Genomic DNA, 14,012 nt, shown 5'->3' on the forward strand with positions numbered 1-14,012 from the left:
GCCTAAAGTTGTTCCAAAACCAATGTTGTTCCATATAAATTGCGAGTGGTATGAAAAAAATAATCTTAGCTGTTACCATTTGAGATAGATGCTTTCCGTATTTTGTCAAGTCTAAAGCAGCTGTTCATCATAAGCAGGTATGGCAAGTCTGAGAAGAGATTGTGCTCCTTTTGGGGTTTTTAAGGGGAAACCAAAATCCCTTCTATAGTGCCTCTTTTGTTGTCGCCTACCCACAAACATCCTGTTCAGGAGTCGTCCTTGTCAACCATCTTCGCTTTCATCCTAGAGAACTAGTAACGATAAATTGCAGGATTCTATTTTAGTTAATGGATTTTTTTTTAGAGAAGCCGACACAGCAGAATTTGCATTCTGCTATAAATTAAGAGGGAATGATGATATACACTTAGTGGCTGACGCTGGTATGTGAGATAAATCAAAGTTAATCACTGGATTATCCGGTTTTGGCAAGGACCAACCTTTAAAATGAAAACAACAGAAACAAACACGATAGCTGAACTATAGCAACATGCGTTCTACCAACTTGTGAAACACCGTCAGTCTCTAATTAAACTGTCAAGTAAACTGAAGGACAGGAATTTCAGCAAAGATGCTTTGTGTATTGTTCGGGTGGTGTGTGTATATAGATAGATATTTCTCATTCTAAATTAAAGTTCATAAACAGTATGATGGGGGAAATAGACCAAGGAGTGAGAGTGGAAGCTTCATACATAACACTTGAAATGTTAGCTAAAGGCGGGGGGGGGGGGAATTCCAAAGGAATCCAGCTTTGCCATTATTATTTTTGTTTGTTTGTTCATTTTTTGCCTTATACCACAAAGCTCTGAAAGCAAATTTAGAAGTGCATGCAAGATAAAGCCAAAAGTGGTCCTCTACTGATTTCCCACAATTGAAACTCCTTTTTTTCCAACTGCATTAATTTGATCTCCATTAAAACAGTGAACTTACAAAAGCCAAACAGAAGAAGAAAAGGTTAACTATCAAATGCCTGCAAATGACAGAAAGTTTTGGCCTAGCATCAAAAAGATGGCAATGTTGGCGCCAGGTGGGCTTCCCAGAGGATGGGAAGCATCATAGGTGTCCTCAGGTGTTTTTCTAGGGGAAGCAAAGTAAATACTACAAACATGACCATCATTTCTGGTAGATTTTATAACTAAGCACTGCCCAGGCCTCTGAGAAACTTGTCTTCCTGGTCTACCCTTCAGTTGTTTCACAGTTCGTAAATCTGCTCTCTTATCTAAAGGCAGACCTGAAATCCAGACATTGTCTTCCCACTCGCCGCTGGAACCCAAATCCTTTCCCTAGCTTCCTTCGTCCCTTCCCACCTTTAACTAATTGCACAGTTGCTACAGTCAACTTCACAATATGCCCAGCCCAGCATAACAACCTAAAAACAGTGGACTGTATTTCATGGTTGTAATATGCTACTCTTAACTCCTCGGTACCCCATGCAAAATGAGGATAACAACACTGGCTTCCTTTGCAGAGTTGATGTAACCCAAGTTGTCTCAGCCACAGCCACAGCCCCACCCCTGCAATGTGGGTATAATAATGATGGCCTTTAGCTGAATTAGCATTAGCTCAGTAATTTTCTTAAATGTTATGGACAATTTTTGTATGGAATAAGGCTTGAGTAAGAAGAATCCTGAGGTCCTCCTTTCTTGGCTCCTACCTTCTGTTTTTGAATTGACATAATACTCCCCAATCACAGGTACTCTATAATTCTGGATCCTTGAGTTGTTTTATTTCTTTTTCAAAAACTGTTTTAAATTAACCTTTATTAAATTTTAAGAAACATAAATGGAAAAAATATTATAGCTGTCAAAGCAATATCATACACTCTGAAGCCATAAAGCTCACTGAATGTCATTGGATCAACCTTTCTCTTGCAGCCTAACTGACTCCTCACAGGGTTGTTGTGAAAGTTAAAATACGAATTGGGTTCTGACACTATGAACTCCTTGGAAGAAGTGTGGGTTAAAAATTGAATTAAAAATTCCGATGCTTTGCTGCATGGAACACGGTAATATTTTACCTTATTCTGGGTTTTACCCATGAACACTAAATATGTTGTAGGTTTAGATTAAAATTAAGCAAGGAAGATAAAAGATTAGTGTAGGGATAAGTGATGGCAGTTGTGATCATTTGCACATTTACTTGGGGGCAAACGCCACTGAATTCAGTAGGACTTAGTTCAGAATAAGCATGCATAGTACTGTGTTGATTACATAATTAGACTGCAGCCACCAATATTCCCAATGGTGACCAGAGGAGTTGCTTCCTTCTCCTGGGGAACTGAAGATAGATGCCAAGGCAAAGGGGAAGAAGCAAAAGTGATCTGCAGACAGCAAGAGCAGGTCTCCTGGCAGTTTCCTTCTTTGGCCCGGATTGTGTGCTGGCACAAAGGCTGACTCCGTGCAGGACTCCCTTGTCCTGAGCCATGGAAGTGACCACCTTGACAGTTGGTTGATGGCCCAAGCAAGGGAAAGGTCAGTAGTCCCAGGGTTCCAGGCAGAGAAGAAAGTGAGGCAGGGCACCTCAGTAAAGGGACCTAGGTATGGGTTTCAGGACCACGGTCAGTGATCCAGCAGCTGGGGTACGAGATGCAAGTTGTCTCAGCAGCGTCCTGGCTCAGCTGTCAGATCTTTCTAGCCTGGACTTAGCTGCTCATTGACTACAGGCTCCACCCCCTGAACTCTGAATGTAGCCAGTCAAAGGGGCAACACCTTCATCTGCAGCTGTTGGCTTGTTCTAGACCTTAGCGTTTGAAACTGCAGGGATAGCTCCTCCACAGATCTACAGTGTCTCCTTGGAACTTAGGAGAGAAGATGCTGGTTCCAGTGACAGCATCTCCACATTGGATGGGTGAGGGAATGAATGCATCTCCCCACCACCACCCAGGGCTGCTGTCATCAGAGGGCTCAATCTCTGATGATTCCTGGTGTCATGACAATCCTTGGGCCACCACCTCAAACAAGATGCACAGTGGGCTCAAACCTGATAGTGGGATTCAGAATAGGAAGCTACTGCTTCTCGTGGCCCATTAGATTGCAACCAAAATTTTGTGCAGATATTCCCCAACTCCTCATTCTCTTCCAGAGGTGCAGGGGAAAGAACTGGAACAGGGTTGCAGTTCTGTTGTCCTAAGAGATCTGTCTCTGACTTTCTGCTTCCCTTAGCAATGCACAAAGAAGGTATGTTAAATGTTAAGAAAAGCCACCACACCGTTTCGGTTTTCACAGCCAATCAGCTGTTGCGACAAGGGGAACAGAGGACATGGGTGATTTTCACTGTAGGGGGAGGTGGTGGAGGGCATCAGTATAGTGAGGTTTCTGTGGTGTACCACAAAGAGTTTCACATTTCCTCCTGTAGCAAACCAGTTGCATGCTGAAGGAAAGCGGATGAAAACAAAATAATTTAATTAAGGATGTAATCCTTCCGTGTCAGTCACTAATGTCTGCTGTCTGCGGCCACCTCCTAGCTATGTCTCACCTGACAGTACAGCTGAATATACCTTTTCTTTAAACAAAAAAACAAGGAAAGGGGCAATCCCTGCAAACAGGATTAATGAGTATTGCTTTAAACTGTAATTTTCTGCTGGCTACGGTGATTAATGTTTCCTGCTCTGTCATAACACTGTCCAACTAAAGTCTGGCACTGTGAATTGTGACCTTGCTTGCAAATCTAGCTGGCAATTAAACTGGGCGAATGTCCTAATCTTGCCTGCATTCTGTGCTGCAGAATTAAATTATCTGTTGGGATATGGGAAAAGGAAATGATTCACTACAGCTGGAGTGTAAAAGAGGGTGTGTGGCAGCTATTCAGGTGTTTTGGATCACATTCATCACTAGCTGTTGAAGCCCCTGACTTCAACAGAATCTCATTTGAAGACAAATCAGTCTCTCCTTTTGGAATACGTTAGCGATAGTGGTTGATGATCAGAACTTCGCTGTGACACACCGTGAGGACACAGAGGTTAGAACGAGCCATATAATAAAAAGTGGCTATTTTTCCACGTTTAATATACTTGGGGTTTATATAGTGCTTTTTATAGTTTTCAGAGCACTTCATATATGCATTATCTCATTACAACCCTGCAAGGTAGGTCAGAATTATTGCAAATAGGGGGGAAGCTGAGAGAAATGCCCAGTTCAAACCGTACCACCCTTTTGTTACCTCACTGTCATTAAGGTAACAAAGGAAGTGACTCTGTGCCAGAGGACAAATGGGTGGACCCCCTCCCTCAACTGTCTGTTAGATAGAAAGACAAAGGCGAGAGTTGAGGTGCGTGAGCCAGAAGCTGGAAGCTGCCTGCAGACTGAGCAGTTGAGAGACAGAGCCATGCCTGATTTCTGCTTGAACCCAAGGCTGTGGCTATGGGAGAAGTAAGACCCTATTGGGGTGTTAATGCTGTGAACCTCTAGGCTCAGGTTGTATATAGGTATAAATAAACCATACATCATAAAGACACCACAGTCTCTGCCGTTCCTCATTCCGAGGAAACCAAACCCTGGATAAGAGAGAAGAAGAAGAGAAGAGTTTGGATTTGATACCCCGCTTTCTCACTACCCTAAGGAGTCTCAAAGCGGCTAACAATCTCCTTTCCATTCCTCCCCCACAACAAACACTCTGTGAGGTGAGTGAGGCTGAGAGACTTCAGAGAAGTGTGACTAGCCCAAGGTCGCCCAGCAGCTGCATATGGAGGAGCGGGGAAGCGAACCCGGTTCACCAGATTACAAGTCCACCGCTCTTAACCACTACACCACACTGGTAGAGCATGGTAACCCCGGAGTCTCGCACTGCTTGGAGATTTGGGTGACGTGGTTTCCAGCTGCCTGGTCTAAATGTGAATTGACAAATGAGAGGTGAGCATCCATTATATTTTGTTATAAATCCTCCCTAAAATGAAATGCCCCAAATCTGTTCCATTACCAGGTAATTTAATATCAGAGATACAAAGTTCACAATAGATGTGTGTCCCCCCCCCCCCATCAACCGTAAGTAAATAAATTCAGCTGGTATCAATGTTGTTGTGTCATGAGGGATGGATTTCTTAGGTCTTTGTACAAGCTGAATATCAAATGTTGACTAATACTCTGGAGAAACACAATCCCCCAGGGCTTGAAATTTCTTTATGGATCCCTACACAATTGAAAAATTCTCCCAGAACCTGGCTATCACAAGTTCACGTACCATTATATATTTAAAATGGTTAATTTGATTACACAGGACTCTAGATTGCATAGAATAACAGGAAACAGAGCTGTTTACAGTTTAGAATCCAAAATTTGCAGAGCTCAGAAAGCAACAAAACTGATTTAAGGGTTGGATCCAGAAGTCATCATGTTTAGAGTAGACCCACTGAGCTTGGTCCATGAGATTTCAGTTGGTATCATAGAATTGTATAGTTGGAAGGGACCCCCGAGTCATCTAGTCCAACCCTCTGCAATGCAGGAATCTAGGAATCTAGTTATAGTTTACTTAAGTTCCATTGATTTCAAAGTGTGACTCGCAGAGCAATCCAAAATACAGTAAGCTAGTGTCATTATGCCAAGGTAAATCATACCCTTCCATTCTGGAGGAATTTTTTAGTTCCTGGTCAGTGGTGCAGCCAGGAATGGGCCTTAAGGCTATAGTCTGGGACCCTGCAACCCAGCCCCCAGCCCCATGACCATCCAAAGAGTGGCAGCTATGGAAAACAGTCCCCGCATCACCACCTGGGCCAGTATGGGCAAACCAGGGCCCCGGAAGGAAGCATGCTTCCTCCTCCTTAAAAACATTATAGACTTGGAGTGGCCAGACAGGCATGTATGTTGTTATCATATTGTTTTTATTTTAAATATATTATTACATTCCATCCCAATCTCTGAGCGGTGAGTGATTCCAGGGGTGCCAGATGCGTTTCCCAGAGTCTGTGGTTTCTTTCGGACAATGGGACACAGTGGAGACTGTGGTGTCTTTAGGATATATGGTTTATGTGCACATATATACAACCAGAGCCTAGACGGAGAGAGTGCAGGCAATTCACATCCCAAGAGGGTCCTGTTCCTTCCATTGCTGCAGCCTCAGATTCCAAGAGACCCCGAACATTGTGTCTGGCCCTCTCCCCAGCGTAAAACAGACAGCGCACTTTGTGCTCTGCCCCCTTCCACCTTGCAAAACTGACACTTTCCTGTTTGTTTACCTCATTGCCCACTGCAGTTCTGTCCCTCCCTCCTAAAACTCTGGCCTTTTGTCTCTGCTAACTATCTCTCTCCTTAGAGAAGGGCTTTTGACATTTGCTGTCCATTTGCTGTCTCTGTTACTGGCCTTTTTAATGGGACATCACCCATTTCTTTGTGCTCTATTAATCCATCTCTCCAGAAAATGGTTCTTTCCCCCCCCCCCGCCCCATAAGCCAAAATCTGTTTTATTCTCAAAGGCATGATGGCGCTAAGATTCAAGTGAGTTTAAAATCTGAAAGTGCACATTCTCAAAGTATTGATTTTGGTTATACTGTAATCGGGTTTTTAACTTTATCCACCTCACCGCACCCCCATGTTTCAGGAATGCAGACACACAGTTGTAGAGCATGGAATCACAGCTCTGGGTGGGTGGGTGCATAATGTCAACCGGGTGCTTCGTAACTAAAGCAATACACGTGGATTTTCTTAAGGGGATCCCCATAAGGCCATTAAGATCTGTGTCCAAAATCACCTAGCTGCATCACTCTTCCCGGCCACAAATAATTTCTGCAGACGGCTCCCCTGCCTTGTGACTTTTAGATAGGAAACTATCTCATCTGTCTAGCTTGAAGAAAATGTTATACAGCTCACATTTGACCTTCATTCTCTTAACATATTGTTTCATTCATTAGTAAAAACCAGCAGGAGCAGATTAGATCTAATGAAGAAAATGTGTTCCGTTCGCATTTATTACCAGTGACAAAACATCACCAGTGGGATGCCTGCTTTTCTTACTGGTGCCAATTCTCTTGATATTATCACTAGCTTTGTAACATTCAGTACTTTTTTTCTTTTTTGTCAGGGCCTCAGCACAGAAAATATACTAATCTCAGATTTCATTGCCTATAAAAGGAAATGTCTTGGTCTCATGGTTAACGGGGGAAAGCATTGAAATATGACTTGAACCTTAAACATACACAGCTTTTTTTAAAAAATGTATTTTTCTCCACATATCCTGTTACAGAGTATAGTAAGAAAAGCCACTGGATTAGAAAGGAGGAAATATTGTAATATTGGGGGTTAGATATGGGAAGGTTAATGAGGAAATAGAACCGCTTAACATTTTTTATGATATATGATATCTTTATTGTCATTGTCCCATGCAGAACAATGAAATTTTTTGGAACACTCTGGCCAGGCACATCCTTTTGGTGGATGCAAACTGAAGGTGATACACAGAGAGCTATGGGAACTAAATAGTTACACGTTTGCTTTTTGATGCAGGACGATTCTGGGAATGTTCTGAGTATGGAAAACTGATTATAGAAGGGGACAAACCTCCCCACCCCCAGCTAAGGATGAGGTAATCCGAATCTTTGTGTGTAAAGGACAGAATGTAGTTTTAAGTCATAGACAGGCGGGGCAGGGACTCACATAGAAAGCTGAATTTGGGCTCCATATGCATCATGGGGCTCTGGCTATCACCCTGGAGATATGATATGGGAGCAGTGGGCTTTGGTGTCAGTTTTAATGTTTAAGCTGCGTCTCCCTCTATGTTCAAGCCTAGGGAGAGAGGGAGGTAGAATTTAAAACAAGGTATTACAAAACAACAACAACAACAACGTCACCTCCTTTCAAAGGGAGCCAACCCCAAGTGAGTGTTGCATCCTTGAACTTCTCATCGCTCAGAGAAGTGGGATGAGCATCAACTATGTATGTGCCATGAAGTATGTGCTACTAAAACGGATTATTCAGTGATGGCGGCTCTTCAGTAGTCGGTGGCAGACAGGAGCATTGCTAGCTGATTAAAGAACTCAGGATACAGACCCAAGACACAGATTTGCAATTTGTGTATGCCTCATTTTTAAATTAAAATGGTGGGTGCCTGGGACCTCATCAGCACTTGTTTTTTTCAGTGTGCCCAGTCATCCTAAAAGCAAAGTTTAAGCTTGGGAAAAAGAGGGGAAAGGCAAGGTATAATGGGCATTCCACCATAGCTCCAGGTTAAAAGAAAAGCTTCTGGCTTTTAAACAAAAGTTGTTTCCAGTGTTTTTTTCAATTCATTATAAATCATTTCCCAGAAAGCTTTTGCTATCTTACATGTCCACCACATATGAAAAAAGGTACCGTACTTTCCTTTTCAGGTCATTTTCTCCGAGGCATGCCAACCTGCCCAGGTGTGGAACACTTAAGTCTGAGGCCAGAGTTGGGACTCTAAAAGTCCACTTCTGACTGTGCCTTGGCAAGTGGAACTTGAATTTCTCACCTTTAAAATTTCCAAGCCCTGCTGGGACTGGCATTAGTCAGAAGTGTTTTTCCAGCTTCCCAGCTAGACACAAAGCCATACAAAACTTTGGTACAGATCTGGAGGAGATCAGACAATGTTATTTTGCGAAGGGGGGGCATTAACTACAAACCCCAATGAGCTGTAAATAAACACTTATGGACTGTATCACAAAACCCATACTTTGTGGCACAAAATGAGTACAACACTTAAGTATACTTTCGAGCTGGACTAGATTTGGAAGTTTTCAGTTACTGGATCTCAGTACAGATACAGTATTTGGGTGGGGCGATGTTCAATTAAGTTTTTCAGTATAATGTTGAAGAGAGCTTACTGAAAGTGAAATGAGAATGACCAGAGCAAAGAAGAAGTGAGAGAAGCGGAGTATTCTGGAGGTAGGGGGAGAAAATGAAGGGTAAATGACCTTTTAGTAGCTTGCATGTTCAAAAGAATACTGCTCTTGTAGCAGCAATGATATCCAAAACCTACCTGGCTGTAATAGAATAAAGCGGAATAGGAAACATATGTTTGGCAATTATGTGATTGGTGCTTGATATTTTACAAAGCATTTCAGTGTTAAAGAAGATACAAAAATGCAAAGCATATACATTTGAATTTTGTGCCGTCCATTGCACGCATGGTGACCTTACCACTCTAATGGAACACTGTAATTGTAAAAAGAGTCCAGTATTTTACCAAATTAAAAGGTGGTACTCATCTGTGTGCAGAAGGCACACAGGGAGGAGACATCCATTAGTGCTGGAACGTTTTGTTTTAAATGAAGACTAGTGTTCATAATTATAGAGAACCATTACTAGACTGTGCTAATTTCTAGTTCTTTTCTGTAAGTCACCCACAGATGACACAGATGTGATCAGATGCTATCAATACAGAAAGCAACTGATCCTTAACATGAAATTCCATTTTAGCCATTATCAGCCACTATAATTCTTATCTATATTAAAACCTATATTTTTGGTTTTGCTTCTTTCCAACTTCACATTTATATTCTGGGGTTTGTGAGAATAGCTTTTTTAGAAGAAGAAGAAGAAGAAGAAGAAGAAGAAGAAGAAGAAGAAGAAGAAGTCGTCCAGACATCGATTTTGAAATATCCATAAGCGTAATTTAGGATCCAATGATAACTGCCAAGAAAATCTGTCATCATCTATTATTTGCTACAAAGCAAGCATGAGAGAAACACAGATGCCTCACAGCATCCACAGTCATTCAAAAAGCAGATGAAACCCTTTTGGGACAAAATGATGAAAAGAGAAATCTGTCAACATAGTTTGCAGAATGAGAGCTGGGAAAGTCTGTACCTAGTAGAACAAATGTAACAAAAGGGAAAGAAAGAAGAGAGTAGCTATTGCCAGACTGTGTCCACTACAGTACTTAAAGTGAAATTACATGAGTATAGAAACATTTATCTCCAAGGGTTTGTACCAGCATGCTGCCATTAAGTATATGAAAGACAGGGCTGTGGTTCTCTGTTTGAAAAAGAAAAGAAAGTCTTAGCCATACAATGACATGGCTGTTCTCTCAATTCTGGGAATATGAGTCTTTCCAGTGAGATTAATAATAATTGGCACCTCAGTACAACAGCCCTCCATGTGTGGTAGAGACGTGGTAACTCCTCATCAGATTTTTAACTCTTTTCCAGATTTCAGGTGGGGGGGGGGTGGGCAGCGAGAAACACCCATTGCTCTGCTTTCTGCATGCATAAAATCCATTCAGTGTTAATAAAAATGAAGGAAATCCAGTTCAGATTGAAAGTATAGATCTGCAGATCCTCTTCTGCAGGTACAAAGCTTTGTGCATGCCAGAGGGGTTACAATGGCAATCCAGTGTTGATAACTGGTCTCTGTTACTGAGTGGCTCTTAGGGGGCTGCCTGTGATCTAAAATGGTGCTGATGGATATGCACATCTGAGCCTTCATCAGCTGAGCAGCCTTCACATAGCACCTTTTATTTTGTCGCTGTTATTGATCACTTTGGCATCTCGTCTTCCCTTCTTCCAGGGGGGTTCAAGGTGGTGTACATGACTTCACCCCTATCCCATTTTATCGTGAAGTTGAGACTATGATGTAGTTAGGTAATTTTAGGCCATGGTGGGGAACATGATGCCCTCCAGATGTTGTTGGACTGCAATACCCATCAGCCTCAGCCAGCATGGGCAATGGCCAGGGATGATGTGAGATGTAGGCCAGCAACATCTGGAGAGTCACAGGTTTCCTCCAAAGTCTTTGGAGTGATGGTTTTATGGGGCTCCTTCTTTAGATGCTAACAGTATTAATGTGTTAATTCAGCCCTGCTGTGTTTGGAGCTCCTCTTGCTTTTTCTGTTGAATTCTACCCCAAATACTGCCCATTTCCTCTGTTCATGTTTAACTGCAAAATACAGCTCAAACCTAAAAGCAACTCAATTAGCAAGCCGGAGCCTAATGTCTTTTGTAGTGTTATGGCACTATTTGTTGCACCTACATAAGGAGGAAAGAGCAGACTTAGACTGCGCACATTACCAATTACACCCATCTTCAATGCCCTCCCACCTCTGGTATTTGAAGCTGAGTACACATGACATTAGCCACAACTCATATGCATCCTACACTTCCTTTAAAAGTGCAGCTTTTAAAGAAATACCGCTGTTTGTTTCATTTCTCCTCAAACCAACATCCATCCAATTTGAAAACATATTGCTGTTAAGCCGAAGTATGTACATTTCAGACAGAAGACAATGCATGTGCAAATGACAGTTTCATTGAATTGGCGTTTGAGGGGTGGGTTGCAGGCATGGGAAAAGGAACCTGGTAATGCACATTGGGTGAAAACATCTCGATCCTCTGATGTGTACAGCAATGTAAAAAAGCAAAAATGCAACAGCCACAAACCCCTTACAGTCTCTCATCTCTTCCCCCTCCCCCAAATGTTCTAAAATACAGTGCTTTCCTGTGACCAGTCTCTGTTTCAGGACGTCCTTTCAATATTCATACAATATGTTTCGCACTGTCCATAGTGGCTGTTGCACCGGCCAGAGGTGGGAGGAGACACTCTAGCAATGGAGCACAATTGTCCCAGTGATTGGATAGGCTAATGTTTCAGTACGCTGCCTCTAAGTTCCACTCATCTACAAAACATTTGTAGGAGTTGTCATATGTTATGTGTGCGCATGCACATTCTGCCTCTTCTGCCTATGGCAGGCAGATGTTCAGCAGGTAATGTGTTTATTGTACCAAAGATATGCAATAATAGGCAATGACATTGTCAATCTCTCTCGCTCTCTCTTTCTCAAAAGCACATAAACCCTGCCAGGGCAAATGTAGCTACTCCTCTTATGAAGTCATCCCACATATCCACAATTCCCTGTGATGGAGCCAAGGGATAAAATAATTGAAGACTAAATTACAGGAAGAGTGTGTGTGTGTGTGTGTGTGTGTGTGTGTGTGTGTGTGTAGTTAGATTCAAGTGATGTTTAGGCAGGGAGAAAATCAGCACAGCCACTGATCTAGTCCAGCAATGGCTTCTTTTCTTTTTTAACAAGGATCTGTATCTCTCATGCACCATGTGTTAGAAATTAGTGGCTATTTCAGATTCCTAAGGCAAAGTTTCCTGCATGTTATTTTTCCATAACGTTGCTACAAAGCTCTGAATGGCAAGGGATTCTTTACTGATCTTGATGTTTCTTCCCTTTCTGGCAAAAAAACGATGAGCAGTTTATGCTCCAGTAGTTAATAACTGCCAATTCTCCCTTTGGCTATCCCCTGGCTCCGTGATCTTAGTACACAGTTCCCAATATGTTTTCATAATAACATTTTCCACATATTCTCCTTCACTTGAGCCTTCCTTCTCCTCATAGCTCCTTCCCTAAATCCCAGAACTTCCAATAGCCTCTTAACCCACCAAATGCCCTCTGCTAAATGTATAATGGTTAAGAGTGTTTATTAAATTACCGTATTTTTCGCCCTATAGGACGCACTTTTTCCCCTCCAAAAATGAAGGGGAAATGTGTGTGCGTCCTATGGGGCGAATGCAGGCTTTTGCTGAAGCCTGGAGAGCGAGAGAGGTCGGTATGCACCAACCCCTCTTGCTCTCCAGGCTTCAGGAAGCTGTCCACAAGCCTTGGGGAAGTCACGCTGGGCTCCCAAGGCTTGCGGACAGCAGCCTGCAGCCCGAAACCCAGGGAGCGCAGCGGAGCGCACCCCGGGCTTCGGGCAGCTCTCTGCAAGCCTTGGGACGACTTCCTGCCGGGCTCCCAAGGCTTGCGGACAGCAGCCTGTTCTGGGGGCTAGGGTCGGGCGAAGCTCGGGCTTCCCCTGCCCAAGCCCCGCGCCTGGGGGGGGGGGGAATATATATTTTTTTCTTTATCCCCCCCCCGACTGGGTGCACCCTATGAGCCGGTGCGCCCTATAGGGCGAAAAATACGGTATATGAAGAAAAAGAAAGAATGCTGCTTTTGTAGGAATTTATTGGTGGGTGTACTGTTGTTATTCAATAGGGGGAGAAGCACCCTGCACATGCTCAGATGCCCATAAAGCTATTTTACCAACTGATGTGGCAGGATGATGCCGTTTTATCATATGTGCCTACTATGTGGTAAAATCCTCATTACCACCTGAAAGGATTTATAAGCATAGTCTCACTGCAGGTAGCTGAAATATACCTTGAGAAGAGTTTATCACAGAGTAGTTGTCATTTTGAGTGGACTCAGATGTGATCAACTATCACCATGATTAGGCCAGAGTTTTACCCTGGGGTATATATTTATTTAAAATGTTTATATCCCACTCCTTTGATGCAAAAGCACCACTCAGGGCGGCTTACAACATTTCAAATGACAATTTCATAAATAACAACCAAGTGGGGAGAGGAGAACACCTTATCCTCTCTGTCTGGGGGTTCCCTATGCAACTGATGTAGTTCTCCTATCCTAGGGGGGCAGTCCCCCAGCGGGTGCTTCCCACCCCCCATCCCCTGCATCCAGCCAGTTCATGACACAGGTGCAGCTGCTTCGGGATCCTGGGCCCACCAACATCCTCAGAGCTGTATTCTGGGCCAGCTGAAGCTTTTAACTTTTCAAATATAGCTGCCCAAAGTGGAGGGCGTCAGAGCAATCAAGTGTTTCCCAAACTTAGAGGTCTCCGGCTGTTTGAGGACTACAGCTCCCATCATCCCTCGCTAGTGGGACCAGGAGTCAGGGATGATGGGAATTGTAGTCCCCCCAAAAAAACAGCTTTAAGGACCAAAGTTTGGGGAAAACAATCCATCTTGGTTGTATCTAAGGTCGTGTGCCTGTGTTTTTATTTTATTTTATGGGTTCAGCTGCATGGAGTTTATCCCGTGTATAAACCAGAGTAGTTTATATTGGAGTCTGATCTACCAGGGGATAAGAGTTGGCCCTCATCTGTGGTACGAGCCCAGATGAGAAGCTGAGGGGCGTTATAATTACCCCCCCCCCCGCCCGTTTCGCCGCCTCAGCTCCTGTGAAGGGAAATGGATGTTTCGGCGGAGGCCGCCCTTTCGGACAAGGGAGGGACTAGAACTTTCTGCAGC

At 43.3% G+C, this 14,012-nt stretch overlaps 1 protein-coding gene across 1 annotated transcript in view; it reads left to right on the forward strand.

Annotated features, from left to right (window-relative positions):
• The window catches only part of ALG14 (ALG14 UDP-N-acetylglucosaminyltransferase subunit), a 63,925-nt gene extending 58,718 nt beyond the window's left edge, over nt 1-5,207 (forward strand). Inside the window, exon 5 of the mRNA XM_083743598.1 lies at nt 3,118-5,207. The gene's annotated coding sequence lies outside the window, so the exon portion shown is untranslated. The remainder of the gene's footprint in view (nt 1-3,117) is intronic.
• Nucleotides 5,208-14,012: the final 8,805 nt, after the last annotated feature.

The sequence above is a fragment of the Podarcis gaigeae genome, assembly GCF_964106915.1.
Source record: "Podarcis gaigeae genome assembly, chromosome: 6".
Taxonomy (NCBI): domain Eukaryota; kingdom Metazoa; phylum Chordata; class Lepidosauria; order Squamata; family Lacertidae; genus Podarcis; species Podarcis gaigeae.